Below are 17,570 nucleotides of genomic sequence, written 5' to 3' on the forward strand. Positions count from 1 at the left end.
CCCTAGCTCTTGTCTCTTGAACCTTTGTGATTGTCTAAGTAGCCTTATTTATTCTTGACTGACCCTAATTGTTGAGGGTATGCCAAGACTTGTTAGTGTTCTATAGGGATGCACCTCAGTCAGCACCTAGTTTTAGGCTGATTGGAAGCTAGACCTTCAGACAGCAGCTTTTAAAGTATGCAAATCTATCTATCTATCTATCTATCTATCTATCTATCTATCTATCTATCTATCGAGAGAGAGTCCCATGGGATTGCAATTGTAAAACTTGCTGACTGCCAGACCAGGCGATCTGAAGGTGTCCCCAGGGAATAGTTGCAAAAATCAGGACTCCAAGCTAATGTAAAATCTCCTTTCTGGGAGGTACCAGTGATCTGTAGCAAGTCAATGTTTTCTGGGAGCATTCCTGTACCTTCTAAATGTGTGGCCAACCTGAAGTCTGCCCCCTTAGGATGAAACTCCAGGACAAGTAAATAGGTCTTTACACAGAAAGACTGAGGGTGTGTTTCAGTCCGCTGTCCGTGCAGTACCCTGGGGGTGGTAGCCTGGGGGTTCCTCTGATTGTTACACTCCTGGGGGACCCAGGAATACAAACCCCCATGGCCACCAGAGCCAGGCAATCAAGGGCTGTCCCCAGTGTGTACTGTGCACGCCCACTGGATTAAGCAAAGCAGCTGGAGAGGGCAAAATCCATGTGCGTTGCCAGTGCTAATAAGGCAGAGAGAGACTGCCAGCACCTCTGTTCCCAGAGAGAGACCCAGTTGGCCCCCACCCCTCCAGCAAGCACTTTAAGCTTGGCATATGAATCTCCTTCACATGCGATCTTTTCCAAACTGCTGCTTTTGCACTGGGCCCCTGGACAAGTGAGTCTGCACACAAGTCCTTGAAGAGCAGTGTCTCAGTTCCCCACAGTAATTTGGGTCTCCTGGACGTGAGCCCCACTGGTTTTCAAAGGCAGGCATTTTGGGCGCCTGTCTTTTCAGTCAGGCCCCAAGGGTGGAGCTGCCTGGTGTGGGGGTACAAAGCCCTCTCTCATCAGGAAGAAGCCCCTGATCTGTGAGATCCGTCCTGATGGTGGGTCTCTGCGTGGGAGGTGGGGATTTTGGGGAGACTGTGTCTCTGCCTTTCCTTCCCATCTCAATGTGGCCCTTTTATCACTTGTTGCAAAGGAGCTGTCCAGCTAGTTGTCAGGTCTTTTTCAGAGGGAACTGTTCCATGTGTCCCCGTAGATCCAGTGTGTTGGTGGGAGGAGGTGAGTTCAGGCTCTTCCTACGCCACCACCTTGCACGGTCCCTGAACTCCAGTGTTAATTACAGTAAAGATCTATGTGTCTGTTCTCTCCCTCTCTTCCCACTAAGAACCCCATTTTGACTTCTCACAGCCTTCATTTTGCTTGACAAGGGAGGCAAAGCCTGAGTTCCTGTTTCATTCACCTGTACTCCAAGCCCTGGCCGACAGGTGAGTTGCATTTCACAGAATGGCTGTAGGGAAGGGAAAAGGAAAGATGGACTAGCAAAATCTTTCTGTGCCATGTGGCTCGGCCCCTGCTCTCATAAAGTAATTATTATTCACCTTTTCATAAGTGAAGAAAGATGTTCCCAGTTTTGGTCCACGTGCTCCATGCCAGACTGTGCGAAGCACTAAATGCATTAACTTATTTCATCCAACCTGGACTCCTGTGGACAAAAGTACCACTGTCTTGACAATTTCCTTCTCTACTTAGAAGACCAGGGGTTTAGGCTGAGGACCGTCTGAGGTCCTCCCAATGGAGTCTTTGACTTCATAGCCAAAATCTTAGCAACGTGAATTCCAGTAAGGTCATTGAGTCCTAAATTCCAATTTCAACATTTCCTGTTCATTTTGTTCAAAAGAAATGATCACCAGGAAGATAACAACTCAGATATGAAATATTGTCAGTTAGTGAGCATTATAGCTTGTGTGACACTGGAAACGATGAAAGGAAAATTTTTTCTCTTTTTTCCTTCCTTTCTTCCTTCCTTCACAAATTATAAGTGTGCTTCAAAATATCCTTGAGGTGTTAAGATCATATCGGTGGAAAAATATCTGTAATATTCTGATAATTTTCAAAATTTAAATTTTATTCTAGCAAAGGAAATAGATGTAGTCTTAAGAAGAGTCAATAGTTACTGACAATTAGATTCGACATGTTACCTAACAGGTAAAAGAATGAATGAATTCAACTCATAAATCTAATCACAAAGAACAATAAAATGCACTGCCAAAATAAAAAAAAAATCATTGGATGCAGATAGAATTTCTTTAGGCCCAATTTTGTCCTGCAAATATCAGGAAGAAAAAAAATGTAACTTTAGAGCGTTTCATAACCAATTCAAAGGAAAGATTTCTTTCAGTGTAAAATCAAAGTATGTTACAAATTAGAAGATATTGTAACTATCTCAACTTCAGGTGGATGGAGAGAATTTATACAGTACACAGTTGTCTTTAGGTTGTCCTTTTGATTATTATAAATTATACAGTAAAAGAGGCCAATTCTTGCAGGAATGAGATATGTTCTTTTTTTTTTTTTTTTTGCCAAAGAGAGTTGCACATTCATGATTTCCCACAAAACAGCTGCAAAAATACCTACAGTAGGGCATCTGGAATTCTTAAAAGTGACTTGAGGATTTGTGGCTAATGAAACGTTGTGAAATAACACTCACCATGTTGTAAAAAAAAATACCCTTAACCATTTACTAGCATTCTTTAAGACAAAAATAAAAGGTACCCTAAGCATATTAGCCCAGTTTGATTAGAAGAAAATGCTAAAGTGACAAAGAAATAGCGTAAATAGATGCCTTGGCCAGAAACAGATCTTGACACGGTAAGACATTTAAATCTCCCCCAACAGTTACGAAGAACAGTGTAGTAAAACCCGACCGTCACGGCCTTGGCTTGAAGCGTTTGATCAGATCCTGGGGCACCATCAGTAATAACTTCACATGTCCTTTTAAAATGTGGTTTCCTGTTGAGACCAAGCACTGTTCCCAGAAAAGAAAAGAAAAAAAAAAAAAAGGAATTCTCTTAAAGATGTTTTTCATTTTTACCTCTCACAGAACAGGACTAACAAAATGAAAGCGATGGCCTTTCCATGAGAACATGGGTCAAATAAACCATGCATTGTTCCATCTTAAAATGAAACATCTGGCCAATTGAAGAGGAAAACTCACTTAGTTATTTCTGAGTATCTCACAGAGAGAGGTTAACTTCAAAATCCATATGTCTTTCCAAGGTGGACATGGAAAGGGGGAAAAAAAATCTCTGAGGTTATTTTTGACTCAGGAAGGTAGATCTGGAGGTAATTTAGTGAACACAAATTACCACTGACAAGGGAAGAAATAATTTATTCTCTTGGTGAGGCTTTTCATATGAGTGAGCAGTATGGAGATGTCAGCAGGGAAAAGGCATTTGGATGGATTTAAAAATAATTCAAATTCAAGTCCAAAATCCTGTAAGAGATCCAGGACATCCTATGAAGTGGAGAGACTCTTGGGAAACGTTTCATTTCGAAACTGAAGCATGAGGGTGAGCCTACAAGATCTACATTCAGACGGAGGAGAGGTCACGGCTGGGAGATAAACACTTGGAGGGGTCACTAATCTGAACGCATTTCTTAACAGATTCTCTTTCAGTGTCACTTTTGTTTTTTTTTCCTGGGTCCTCAATCTAATAGTCCCTTCTCACCAGAGTATTTAAGGACGTCTGCTTGGAAGTTCTTCCTCAGCTCTGTGTGCTCCATCCTTCCGTGAACCTTGGTTTACTTCACTGATGGTCACTCCAGGTATAATCCACTTGGAAGGGTGTTGGCCATTCTTTTCCGGAACCATGGGTGGGACAGGACATTGATCTGATACCTATCTGCGCTTCCCCTCAATTTCCTGCCTCCTCTTCTCCACTTGGGCACCACTTCATACTGAAGGGGTGATCAGACTTTCCCGAAGGTATGGAGGGAGGACCTGCAGGGCAGTTACATCCTGGAAGAGAAAAACTTACAACTGTTTTCTAAATCCATTTTCTCCCACAGTTCTAGGAAACTCCTCATTGGACAGAAATGCATCTTCACAAAGGGTCTCCTTGGGGACACACTTGAATTAATAACCCTGACCTCCTGGCTCACATCTCTCTCAACCATTTCTTCTTCTTATCTCCATGGCGTGAAACTCCACACATCTCTTGGGAAAAGCCAGTCCTTCTCTCAGTCTCCTCCCAGGGTCCGTCCTCTTCTTCACCCAGCACTGTATGTTCACTAGGAGGGAACCATGATGGCGGGTTTTTGGAATCATGTATCTTGTAGAATAAAGCCCTCTAGCCATCTAGGCTTCTTCACATGATGGAGCTACCATTGAATTGAACACACAGACACAAGTCTCATGAGGACAGACTTTAAATCTCAGAGAGTATCACCTCAACTTATAAGGAGGAGGGATAATGATCAGGCTGTCTCACAACTTTCAAAACTCTCTCACAATGGAGTTGTACTTCACTGAGTTACGCAGGGCATGATTACTACCATCCCTTAATCCCAAACAACTTCCTCCTCCCCTCTCCTGTCTACCATCTACAGGAATGACCATATAGCTTTGGTCAAGAAAACTCTTTAACAATGAACAGTCTTATCAGTTATTTTAAAGTTACCAGTAAAGAAGCTGTGGTGTATATATACTCAGTGGAATACTACTCAGCCATAAAAAAGAATAAAATAAAGCCATTTGCAGCAACATAGATGGACACGGAGATAGTCATTCTAAGTGAAGTAAGCCAGAAAGAGAAAGAAAAATACCATGTGATATCACTTATATGTGGAATCTAAAAAAAAAATACAAATGAATGTATTTACAAAATGGCATATGTCTTCAATGCCATGTAAATGTATCATGTGGGGAACATAAGGAGTTAATCTCTACTTAAGAATAAATCAGTAATAAATCCATAAATTAGAGTTCATTTTCAATTGTATTGTGAAAAATGAATGAATTACATCACTAACACAAAGACATTTGACCTTATTTCGAAAATTGATATTAACTTAGTGGCTCCAAATATTTGACTAAGATGAATGCAGCATGGCCAGGTAACTTGTGTATTATGCTGGCTAGCTTATCTTTAAGATGAGCTATATTCATGGGGCCTTTTTTTCTTTCAAGGATGAGGACATCCATTTCCAGCCAAGATTTTGAATTGTTTTGATCGTTCTCTGATGGTTCTCTGATCGTTCCCAGAACTGTTGAGGAATTCTCAGTTTTAAATTCCCTGAAAAAAAAATATAGGTACTCATCATCCAACATCTGATTATTTTAACAGGGGATTGGGGGTTTAGGTAGAGTCATGAAATCCAAACAAACAATTCAATGTTGCAGCTCACTTAATGAAATTAGTTCCAGGACACACAAGTCATTAAGTTGGGAGAGAATCTTCTAGAAGAGACTATAATTAAAGTAAGAAGGTTTCTCATCAAGACAAAGCCTTAGGACTTTGGCTCTGAGACGTAGCCTTGTTTCCAGGAGAAGGATGTAAGCTTCACACATTTTCTGAACCTATCTTTACTGCTTAAAAAAAAAAAAGAGAGAACAAGAGGAAACTAGAGCCAAAGAAAGAAAGAAAGGGAGGGAGAAAATTTTAAGGAAACTATGACACATACAGGGTAAAAAGAAAAAAAAAATCTGTTGGATAATTAGCAAATTCCTTCACAAAGAGAACATCTCAGTGTTTAAAGTTTTCAGCACCAACTAGACCACACTGTTTCCAAAATACTGTTTACTATTATTTTCTCTTCTAAATTCAGTCAATTCAGAGACTTCTTTAAAGAGAGAAGTGGAGGGGGTGGAAAGAAGGGTCTTCTTCTGAAAAAGCCCCGATAGTCACACTGCTCAACAGGAACATTAATAAGTGTTTCAATCTCCTAATATATCCTTATTATACTCAGGCAGAAAACCAATGGAGTCTATTACATTCCATTGCCTTCCTCCTTCCCCCCAGCCAAAGTTTTTTTTTTTGCAGATCTCAACTCTTTTAGACTCTGGCTGTGTAACAATCAGTAAATTGTTACCTATGTACCTGCTTTGTGCATAGTAGGGACCCACTGAACACTGATAGAACTGAAATATTCCCCTCCCTCCCTCCCTGATCTTACTAAAATCTTACATCAAAGACAATTCAGTCACATATGAAGAAATTCCGGAGTGACATAAAAAATGCCAGAATTATATTTGCCAGGGTCTAATCAGGAAAACAAACCCCTCTGGGTATGAAAAACAGAGGAATTAATGCCTTATGTAGATGATAGATGCTGAGAAGCAGAAACCAACATGGTGGTGCAACCAGAGACTGGCAAGAGCCAGCTGGGGACCTTTTGTGAGGCTGGAGGAATAGAGAGAAAGGCCACTGTGTTACTCAATGCAAAGTTGAGGTCACGGGCAACGATGAGAATCATGGCAGCCCAGTGATTGCAGACATGGGAGAGACACCATTCTGGTGGGAGATGCTCCCCATGGCCAAGAGGGAAGGGAAAAGTACCTTGACTTCTCCCTTCTTTCCTCCCCCGCTTTCTCACCTCATGCCTCCCATTAGCCACACCCTGCTGGAAGACAATTGATGGAGAAGCCCGAGAAACATGGGCCACAGGGGTAAACCTTCCAGTGACATAGAGCAGGACAGAGTAGGAGAAAGGCAAGGAATGGATCTGCAAGCAGATGACCCAGATCTAGCACCACGGTGGAGAGTTAGCTCAGTTAATACTAACACTGAGTGCAAAACTGATTCAGGAAAAAGCATTGTTATTGCTGACACTTTAAGCCATGAGTGTTCAATATGTTTTTATACATCGCACACATACATCAGGATGACTCAAAGAAGTCACCAAGAAGCTTGTATGCAAAGTTGGGAATGGGGGGTTTAAAACAGCATCCAACAATTTTGGAGTTATTTCTCTCCAGTGTTGTCTAAACAGTCAAAAAGGGTCACTCTGCACATGTGTGATGGTATTGGAGTCATTACCATGGCTCCAAGGCAGCTAATGCCTTAGTCTTCGTTCTCTTTTGGAAAGCAAAGTTTGGCAGGCCTGGGAAACCGATCGTTCACCGGTCACCATTTCCTTCCAAGCCATTTGCCCAGCCTTTTCACCAGTTCTGCAAGCCTCTGGTGTCTGGCAGCGGCTAGACCACAATTCTGAGGCAGTTGGCAAGCGGGGGCTGTGCCAGGCTGACTTCACCGTGATGGTATCAGAGTTGGGGTTGGGTTGCCAGTCTCAACAAGCTGATGTCAAAGCCAGTCCCCTCCTCCCACCTGCTCGGCCTGTCGGCTGTAATAATTAGCCAACGTTAAGCTAGAGACTAAAGACCAAAGGCTTATTGAAGGCCCCAGTAGACTAGTTTTCCAGTACCAGCTGCTCTAAGTAAGCACTTTTTATCATGCCACGCACAGGGAGGCCAGATTTTAGAGTCAGATCTAGCTCCAAATCCCAGCTCTTTTGCTTACCGGCTCTATGACACTGAGCATTCCAAACTTTCATGTGTGAAATAGGAGGTGTGATTTAGGATTACAGTGCACGCGTCAGCCCAGTCCTTCATGCAACATACACTCTGTTTTCAACCAATGGCACCTACTGTGTGAATGTTTAGTAAGAATTATTCATTGATGATGATGATAATCCATGAAGGAGATAGTCTTGCAAGGTGGACTGTTGGGCAAGCCACCAAAATAAAATCACAGTGTAAACAGCCAAGTCAGTGACACATGTATGTTCAATACATTTATGCTTTTTTTTTTCTTTCACTTGCAACAAAAATGTTCCCTAGGCTTCTTATCTGGCAACTGACACTAGAGGCCATTCTTCCTACACTCATGATGGCAATCCAAATCTGTAAAGTCAACAGTCCCTGCAGAGGAACGTTCCAAACTGGGTCAATGGATAGGAACTCATGGACAATACCATAATCACTGAATTTATTGTTACTGAGAAAAACCCGTCCTAAATATTTTTCACTTTGGATGTGTAGATGGCACTGTTCTTGCTGTAAATGACGCAGAAGCACTAACATTTGCCATAGTAAAGATGTGCGACTACAAGTTTCAAAGTCGGTTACTATTTTCTAATAGTGATCTGCTGAGTCTAAATATTTCTCTCCTCTCCCTTCCTCTTTCCTTTGCCTCTCTGCTCCTCCTCCTGGTGTTTCTTCCCTCTGCTCTCTGCTCTCTCACACACAGGGATTACTCACCATAAAACGAGACATATTTCATTCTTTGGAGCAGAGCATTCAACAGGCCATCGAAAAATGTGATGCGTCTCCAAGTCATTGTATTAAGGGTTTTTGTTATTTCAAAATTTAAGAAATCTGCAAGCAGGAACAGTCCAAAAAGTAGGCAACTGCTTTCCTTTCTGGCGGTATGTTGACATATTCAAAACTTAATTTCCAAAACCTAATGTGATGTATGAAGTTGTTTTTCTATCTAGACAATGTGTGTGGCTTGCAAAGCACATTTGTGCAGTATGTGTCCTGAGACTGGCTTGCCAGGTGACCAGAAATAAAAAGCATGTCCTTAAAATTCCCTCCTCCGATGTCTGTCTCCCCCAATCGGGGGGCTCCGTGCATTCCAGCTTTACATTTTTTGCTCTAACGCCCTGTGTGGCCTTGCTCAGTTTAGATTTGAACCCAGTTCAAAAAAGCACGAGTCCAGGAAAAGATTGTGCAAGAGTTTGGTGTTTACACTGTGCCGTACGTTCTTAATGCTGGCCGTTCCATCCACAAACATCAATCTAAATTTTATGAGGTTACCAATCAGCTTCTCAGCAAATATTACAAATCTAAAGGCAAAAAGAGAGAAAATACTAAATAAAGCAATGTTTTCCAAGAAGTCTGTGTGAGCCCAAGGACATTGATCAAATGAGTGAAACAGACATTGGTGGGAGGCCTACTTTGGGTGTGGCTCAGAGGAACCAAAGTGGGCCAGACTCTAGGTCTTCGCTCAGAAGAATCCTGCTGTGGTACTGAGGGCTTTGTTCTTCTGGGGCTTTGTCACATCTGACTTCAAATTATCAGTTAATAAGAAAATCATTGTGCAGTCTCTATCCAAGGGTGTAAAGACATTGACCTTGGGAGTCCAATACAACTTGCGAACTGCTTGATTCTGTTCCAGATTTTCTTATTAATTTTTAAGGATGGGGAGGGGAGAGTATTTTTATTAAACAATTCTTCAAATGCCCCTCTATTTATCAGTGGAAATTTTATCACCGTCAGAATAGAGCATGGATCACTCCCAAGGCAACAGGAGATGGAAGGCATCTCGGTCCCCCAACACTGGGCTTGGTCATTGGTGGGTAACAGTCTGAGAGATTAGGCATAAATGGAACCATGAGCGTTGTTTATGCTCACTTCCACGAAGCATAAGCTCTCATTAAGCTTGTTATCTTATGTCCAGGAGACTTCCCTGCACATAAGATGAATTTTATATTTGGAAGCATCTTTTGGAAACCGACTTCATGTCCAGAGAAAAGGTGGGCATTGAGGAGGGATAAGGATAAAAGCTAAGTGACCCCAGAGCCTGATTTTATCCTATTATCCATGGACACAGATGTTAAATGAGGATACGGTGTCAATCTCATGGTCTTAGCAACTGAAATAGAGCCTGGCCTCATGGAACAGAACTGGACCAACCAATGGGAAATGAGGTGTCTCCACCCTCTTTTGGGGAAGCGTATGTTTACTTGTTGCTTCACTTTTTATCCTCCGTAGACCACAGGGTCTTCCTCAGCTCTGTTTCCCCCGTTCCTCTCTCCAGATAAGCTTGTTCTAGTTGCTCATGACCCACTCTGTCATCCAGCCCCCAGTGAGTCCCCCATGTTTCAGTCCAGTCTCTGCGTCTCTTGGTTCAAGTCTCAAGGAGAGAAATCTGATTGGTTGATAGACACCAATGGGTTGGCCGACATTGACTCAGATCTGTGGCGGGTGAGAGGGGGACTATGTTTTTCAAACACGGACCTCTGGGTTCACAAGATTCATGAGCCAGGGCATTTCCCAGTAAAAGGGACCATTTTAAAGTAAATCTCAAGCTAGTGCCAATTCTGCAGCTGCAGGTAGTAAAGAAGAAGTTCATATTTTCCTGATGAACACTTCCTGAGAATCAACTTTACATATGATGATCTGTAAAAATTAAATAAGAATCAAATACACTGGAATGAAAGCATTGAGGTTTAAAAAAAAAAAAAAAAGAAGAAGAGGATTGAAATGAAAAGGAAAAGAAAGAAAAGGTGGAAATCAAGAGGAAAAGAATGGAATTCACCAAATGAAATGTTTCCTTGAGTATGCGTGTGCATGTGAGACCAGTGGATCGGTAGGGAAAGAATGAATCCAGGTTTTAGAGAAACGAATGCAAAAAGAAGGGGGAAGAAAGTGGAGGCGGGGGTACTTGTTGGATTACAGCCAGTTTTCCAGCTCCAGACATCTGGAGGCAAGACAAGGAAAGGTGAGGAGCTGTCCTTTGCTGCAGCTCTTGCCTCCACAGGGGCTGGTTATTCAGGATATTTACATTAAATTAACGTGGCTGGCTATGGCTGTGTTCAGCACTTGGATACGCGGTTAAATAATCAGTGTGGTTTGGCTGCTGGTTTCTTTACTGTGGTTGAATAATTGGTGTTGTCTTGGTTGCTAGCTACTTTAAAAATGTGTATGTGCACTTGCTTTTCTTTTTTTCTTTCTGTTAGGCCATTTTGACAAGCCCTTGGTGGAAAAGTGGCTGCCCAGCTTTTAAAGGGGTGCTTTTTCCTCTGTGTCATTTAGTTCTCCCCCAGATGCTTTTCAAGGATGTGAGAATCTTAAGAGACTTTTCTTGCTGGGATCTAGATGAAGTGTTCTATGTTAGGATGGAAATCCTTTCACTTCTTTTGTTTGTAGCAAAGAGATAAGGCTGAGCCTAAGGGCATCTGTGCTTTCCCAGAAACGGGTCCCCCTTTTCTAGTGATAACTCACCAGGTTCTCAGATCCAGGGGCACTGAGAAGACAATTACAACGACCAATGGATAAAACAACCCTGTGTGTGAGCATTTCCCTCCTTGCTAGACGTCTGAAACCTAGAAAGTCCTTGACACATAGGAATGCTCAATATTCAGTAAATGAAAGATAATTAACAGTGAAAATTTATAATTCAAAATCGACATAAGATCTATTCCAGAAAGCTGCTTCATTTAGCCACTTTGTTGATTTAACAATTGTCAAACTACCACAAGCTGTTCTGCCCTGGGAAACCCTCTCCTCTCCAGATGGCTCGGTCCCTTGTCACATCCCCAAACACAACCCCGACTTCAGGCAAATGATGATCAGGGCAGTCAATCCTCTTTCAGGCAAACTGACTGAAGCAACGGCATCAGGAGACAGCGCAAGTCAGGGACAAGCCTCTACCTGACAACAAATCCCAGTGATGTGTGTGTAAGACATGAATGAAGGCAAATACTTCATGTGCTGCTCAGAAACCAGAGGTTCTCAGGGTTCCATAGGATAAAGAACCCAAATAAAGCTCCCAGTTTGCAGTCAGATGCAGAGAGGAAACTAGGGTTTCCTAGTGGGAAAAGGGAAGGAAAAAGCAAAGCGTTGTTTTTCAAACGTCTCATCAGTAATAGGATCATTTCACCCCTGCTTGAAATCTAGAACATACAGTTAACGTCAATCATTAAGTAGTTACTCGGATTAAAACACTGGGGACATGTATTCTGATCTATCCAGGGCAGGAATTAGAGGGGAGGAGTTCCTAAGATTTTAAAGGGATTTGGGCGGATCCTTTAGTAAGAAATCTTATTTCCCTTGATAAAAGGCATTCTTTAACACCTTTTTTTCGAGACTTACTGACCAAGTGGAGGAAAACCACCAGGAAGGGCGAACCTCGAAGCCCTCGTTCCCACACTGTGCTGGGTGCTGTGGAGGCAAGGTGGGGCCGTGGCCAAGGCGACAAGCTTAGCAGATCACTTTCTGGGTGTTCTCACTTGTCGGTGGAATGATGTTGGATCACAACCTCCTTCAACTTAAATGTCTTCAATCTTTACCTTATTAATTTTCTGAAGACTCACATAATAATGTTTGTCTTACATATAACAAGAGAAATTAAAATGAAAGCTACAGCGAGGTCTAATTTTCACCTATCAGATTGGCAACGATCCAGAAGTTTAAAAACAAGTTGTGTCGGTGGTGATGCTCACAGATAACACGCCCATACTCTGGCACGACTTCCACGGGGAACAGATGACCTAGTGAGACAGCACGTAAACCAGCTGAAACTGGTTTTGCCTCCTTAAACAGGTTGATCAGTTAATCAAAGCTTCAGTTATTTCACAGAACAGCCTTGCGCATGTGCAAGCTGGAAACCCAGGTCTCCAGGATGACCTTGGAAATAAGAATCTATGGAACTCCAAGATTAGGAATGTTGCCATTAGAGCCCTTTATGAAGTGAGAAGTGCTTCAATAAAGAAAATCTGGTTCCAGCAGCATGAGTGGCTTATACGGACCCATTCAATTAGCTTCCAAGCTTGAAATTCCTCTAACCTTTTAAATTTCACCCTGAAACCTGGATCGAGGAGACAGATTTGAAGCCCGCCTCCTGTCTCCTTGCTGGTCAACCTCACAATAAAGCTCTTGTTTTCTCAAAACCTGGTGCCACTATGCTGGCTTCTATGCACGTGGGGGCACGGAGCCCTTGCTCGGTAGCGTTATTAAATAGATAAAATAATTGCTCTATCATAATTTAAAATGTACTTCCTCCCTGATACAGTAATTCCACTTGCTAAAAATGTATCCTCTAGCTGTATTAAAGTACTTAAGAAATGACAAATGTAATAGATAAACAACAAGGACCTACTGTATAGCACAGAGAACTGTATTTAATTTCTTATAATAACATATAATGGAAATGACAAATGTGCAAGGCTATTTGTTGCTGCGTTGAAATTAAAAAAAAGATCAAACTTTAATGACTCATCAGTCAGGGACTGGTTAAATAATGTATGAAACATCAGAAAAATGGAAAACTATCCACTCATCAAAAGGAGAAGGAAGTAATATGTCCGTGGTTTTTGAAGTGATAGGTAACAATGCCCAAAATATATCGTTAGGTGAAAAAAACGAGGCAAAGATCATTGTTTAAAAAGATTTATTTTATATGTAGATTTATGTAATATCTCTGGGAATGCACACAAGAAACTGATAAGAGTGGCTGAGGGAAGTGAGTCCTTGGATTCAAAGGTGAGTGGAGGCTTTCTGGACACCATGCACTTTTTTATATCTTGTATGTTTTACGCTATATATATGTATTTCCTATTCAAAAATACATTTTAATAACTTTTAAATAAAATAAACTGGAAAGAAAAAAAGACACCGTGAAAGGAGCTTTGGTAATTAAATGTATGTCCACGCATGAAGCAAAGGGCTATAGCATCAAGTCACCTGTCACAAACTCCCTTAATCAGAGGAACATTGGGACAGGGTGCTGACCCAGAAAAGAACTCAACAAATAGTTCTGGGGTGGATGACGGAGTGATATGAAAGCTTCTTTCAATAGAAATGGTTAACCATGTAGGGAAATATGTGTAACTTTTGGATCCAAATGGCATGTATGGCTTCACTTTATTTTTTTAATGGACAAAAAAGAAAAATACTAAATGTGGAAGCTTTAAATAATAAAGCTATAAATGACAAGACTCGACGTAAGATCCCTTCTAGGTTAAAAGTGAACACTCCCAGGGGTTTTCAGAGCAATCAAACTATTCTATATGATAATAGTATAATACAGACTGGTGAGTACATGACATTATACATTTGTCAAAGCCCATAGAATGTGCAACACCAAGGGTGAACCCTAATGTGAACTATGGGCTTTACTGAATACTAATGTGCTGGTATTGGTTATTATGATACATTATTAATAACAATGTATTGATAATGGTCCATCGATTGTAACAAATGTGCCATACTAATAAAATAGGTAAATAAAAACGGGAACTGGGGAGGAGGGAGGGATATGTGGGAACTTGGTACATTGCAATCAATTTTTCTATGAACCTAGCAATGCTTAAAAAAATAAAATCTATTAATAATAACAGTGTTAAAATAACGAAGTTGGAGGATTTTTTAAAAAATGCTACAGCTTCCTGGCACAGGTAGTTAGGCACTCAATAAATATTTGTTGGCTTCAACTGAATTAAAGTCAGTGAAAAACGATCAGTAAGTGTGAAAGCAGATTTAAAATGTAGGGTGACTGTGACCAATTGTGATATATTAATATGCACTTCATTAAAAAGCATTAGGTAGTTTGTAATCATTATCAGTCAATAAGATCATAATTTCTTCCCCAAGATACTCTATGATAGTTACATAGTTTTAGCAATAAGTAAGCAATTCTAATGTGTTTCTCCCAAATTGTTTGAGAAGAATTAACCACACACTCACACATTTTACATTAGCTCGTTGACGGATATTTTTGTTGCGGATTTTTTTTTTTTTTTTTTTTTGCAGGATGGAAGGAGGGAAGGGAAACTTAATGCCTTGATACAGATTTCCACTAGATAAAAAGCACATTTTTAAGACAATTGATAAGTTCTCTTATGTATTATGTTATCAATATTTAGAGAGTAGCTTATCCAGATTTATGACATAGTTACAAAAAAGTTTCCTCTTAATATCAATAGTGAAAAACCTGATTTTGAAACATGGCCTTTGAAACACTCTTTGAAACATTCTACCATGCCCCCTAAAGAACTGGCCCCAGTTATTGGAAAACAGAAGATGCTGCATCCAAATGAGTGAAGGTGCTATCTGGGGAAAATTACTCTCTGCAAAAAACTGTCCTGACTGCCAGCTGCACGCAAGGGAGGATAACGGAGGATGCGCCTCAACTCACATGGTCTATTTGGACTTTAAATCTCTGTTTCATTAATATCTATTTTCAGAAAGTATGAAAGTCAAGTTTCCTGATCATTGGAACAGCTGCTGTTTCTGTGGGAAACCCAGCCGGGATCCTGATCCCCCAAAGCGATGGCGTGGGGTGCGTTTCCAGCCCCCTCGATAACAGCTGCTGTCTGCTCCGTGAAGCTGAGTCGCGCTGTCACTCGGCATCAGAATGACATTCCGGAAAGAATCAAAAATTTGTTTCTTACATTTTGATTCATCTTCACACAGCAGTGAGCCCTTAAGTTCCTGTACCTAACAGCTTATTTGCCCTGAATACCAAAGAAAAAAAAAAAACTAGTATTGACCCATATAGCATAAAGCTTCTCTAACGGTCAGCGGTGAACGACCAGGTTATTTTTTCGGTCTATTACCTAAAAATAAATAAAGTAAAAATAAAACCAGATACATACTCCAAACCATGATCTTAAGGTCGCAGTGTCTTTGTAGTATAAACTGCAGACGCCTTCCTGAGGTCGGGGGAGGGGGGGTGGCTATCTTCTCTTTATCAAGGGGGCTTTGTAAAGATAATGCAAAATGACAGAAGTTTACTCAAACTTTAATGCGACAAATTAACTAACTGTTTCTGTTCAGGGTTGAAAGAGTCACTTCCTAAGTACAAAATCCGCCCTCCTTCTAGTCCCGGGGACCATTTCACTGCTAGCAGACATTTATCTGCTCAAGGTCAGTGCTGTTGGTCTCCGGACTTTCTAGCTGGGAAAAGTTCACATTGCAGAGAAAAAGACACTCAAACCCCATACCACCAAAATGAAATGATACTGACAAAATAGAAGCCCCCGATTTTTATGATTTGATTCAGCAGCCATACCATTACTCTTCCAAACTGTTCTAAAAGTGTCCAGATGCTAACCCCCACCTTCTCAGGGGCTGTTGAGGACCAGTCCATGCACCAGCACTGACCCACGGAACACGCCAGGGGAGCCCTGGTGCAATGGACACATTTTCTTCTTCTTCTTCTTTTTTTTTTTTCATTGAAGTATAGTTGATTTACAATGTTGTGTTAGTTTCTGGTGTACAGCATAGTGATTCAGTTATACAGATATATATATTCTTTTTCATATTTTTTCATCACAGGTTATTACAAGTTATTGAATATAGTTCTCAGGGGACACCTTTCCTTCTGATGACATCCTTGGTTTTCCTTCAGAGAACTTCCTCTCTTTTACTTCTAAGGTACACGGGCACATGACCCAGACCCAATGAGGTTCCAGCACTTGGCCTAGAACTTTTGGGAAAAAAGTAATTATTTCCATTGAGATTGCTAGAATATATGCATCATCCTTTCTCATCAGTGTTTTTTTTTTTTTTTTTAATATCATTATTGGAAAGGTTCTCGGTAGTGGACTGTGCCAAGTGGTTGTATTTTTCACTTATTTTACATTTTAAAAGTGTGACTAGATCAGCCTCCATCAGCAGTGTTTGGAGGTGTCCTGGGGAGCACTAACTGTCACAGTGCTGCCTGGTCTAGTGGATGTTAAAGTGGCATCTCAAAGACAGTCCACAATTTAAAAAAATAAACTGATCTATAAAATCCCCAAGTCTGGGAACCACTGGCAGGATTATTCATTATTTTTTTTTCCCCAAAATACACACTCTTGGGCCCTTGGGGAAGTGTTCAAGTGTAATGGAACTGGTATATTGGTACCAGAATATGTATCTTTTAAAAGCCTCCCAAGTGATTCTGAGACACCTCCCTGGTTAAGAGGGTGATGTGATTTAGCGGAAGAATTGGGAAACACCAAGTGGTCAGCAGTGGTGAAAACCTCCAAGAAACCAGGGCGGTGGGAATACAGAAAAGTTGAATGTGAAAGACATTTTCTTAGATAGAATGAATAAGACCTTGGCATGGTCCTCGACAGAGTTATAAGGAGAGATGGAGTTCAAGAGAAGGCCCCAGATCTTCCACTAGGGGAATGACCCAGCTTTCTTGTGTATGAATGGGGTTCCCATCCTACTTTGTTCTCCAGAATTCATTCCTCTTAAGCGAACCATAGAGACACAAAGAGGATGCTTAGGGAGAATGGGATAGACTTTCAGGATACGAGGTAGAATACGGAATTCTAGGGTAGATGTTGTTTGGTTTTCACTGGTTGTCTGCCACCAAGTTTTCATATTCTCTAGTTATAAAAACAAAATAAAACAAAACAAGTGAGTAGATGCTTAAGATGTAAGCCTTCAGCCACGTGGAAGCATCCTAGACACCCCTCAATGGACAGCTGATATATTGCTAAGTCCCTAGAAGGGCGCAGATCTGCCTCCTGCAGCTTTCTACCTGCCATATTGCTGAGCACCCAGAGGTAGGTGGTGCTTATCACTAGACCTTCCGTCCTTTCACTGAACCACTCAGCACCCTGGGAATACCATTTTATAGTTTAAAACTTCAGAGATATTCCATATTCTTTAACCTCTCAGGGTCTCTGTTCCCTTGTCTATAGTATAAGTGGTTTGGATCAGTTCTGATTTGGCGAATTTAGAAGACAAGCAGTAAGTTCCGATTTTTGATGCATTTGACCCATCAAATGTTTTATTGACTGCCTAGGATGGGCCATCCCTTGGATATGGGATGTGGAGAAAAGGGAAGAGTCCTAGTAGACCTTTGACCCAAGCAAT

Source organism: Camelus bactrianus, chromosome 4, assembly GCF_048773025.1.
Source record: "Camelus bactrianus isolate YW-2024 breed Bactrian camel chromosome 4, ASM4877302v1, whole genome shotgun sequence".
Classification (NCBI taxonomy): domain Eukaryota; kingdom Metazoa; phylum Chordata; class Mammalia; order Artiodactyla; family Camelidae; genus Camelus; species Camelus bactrianus.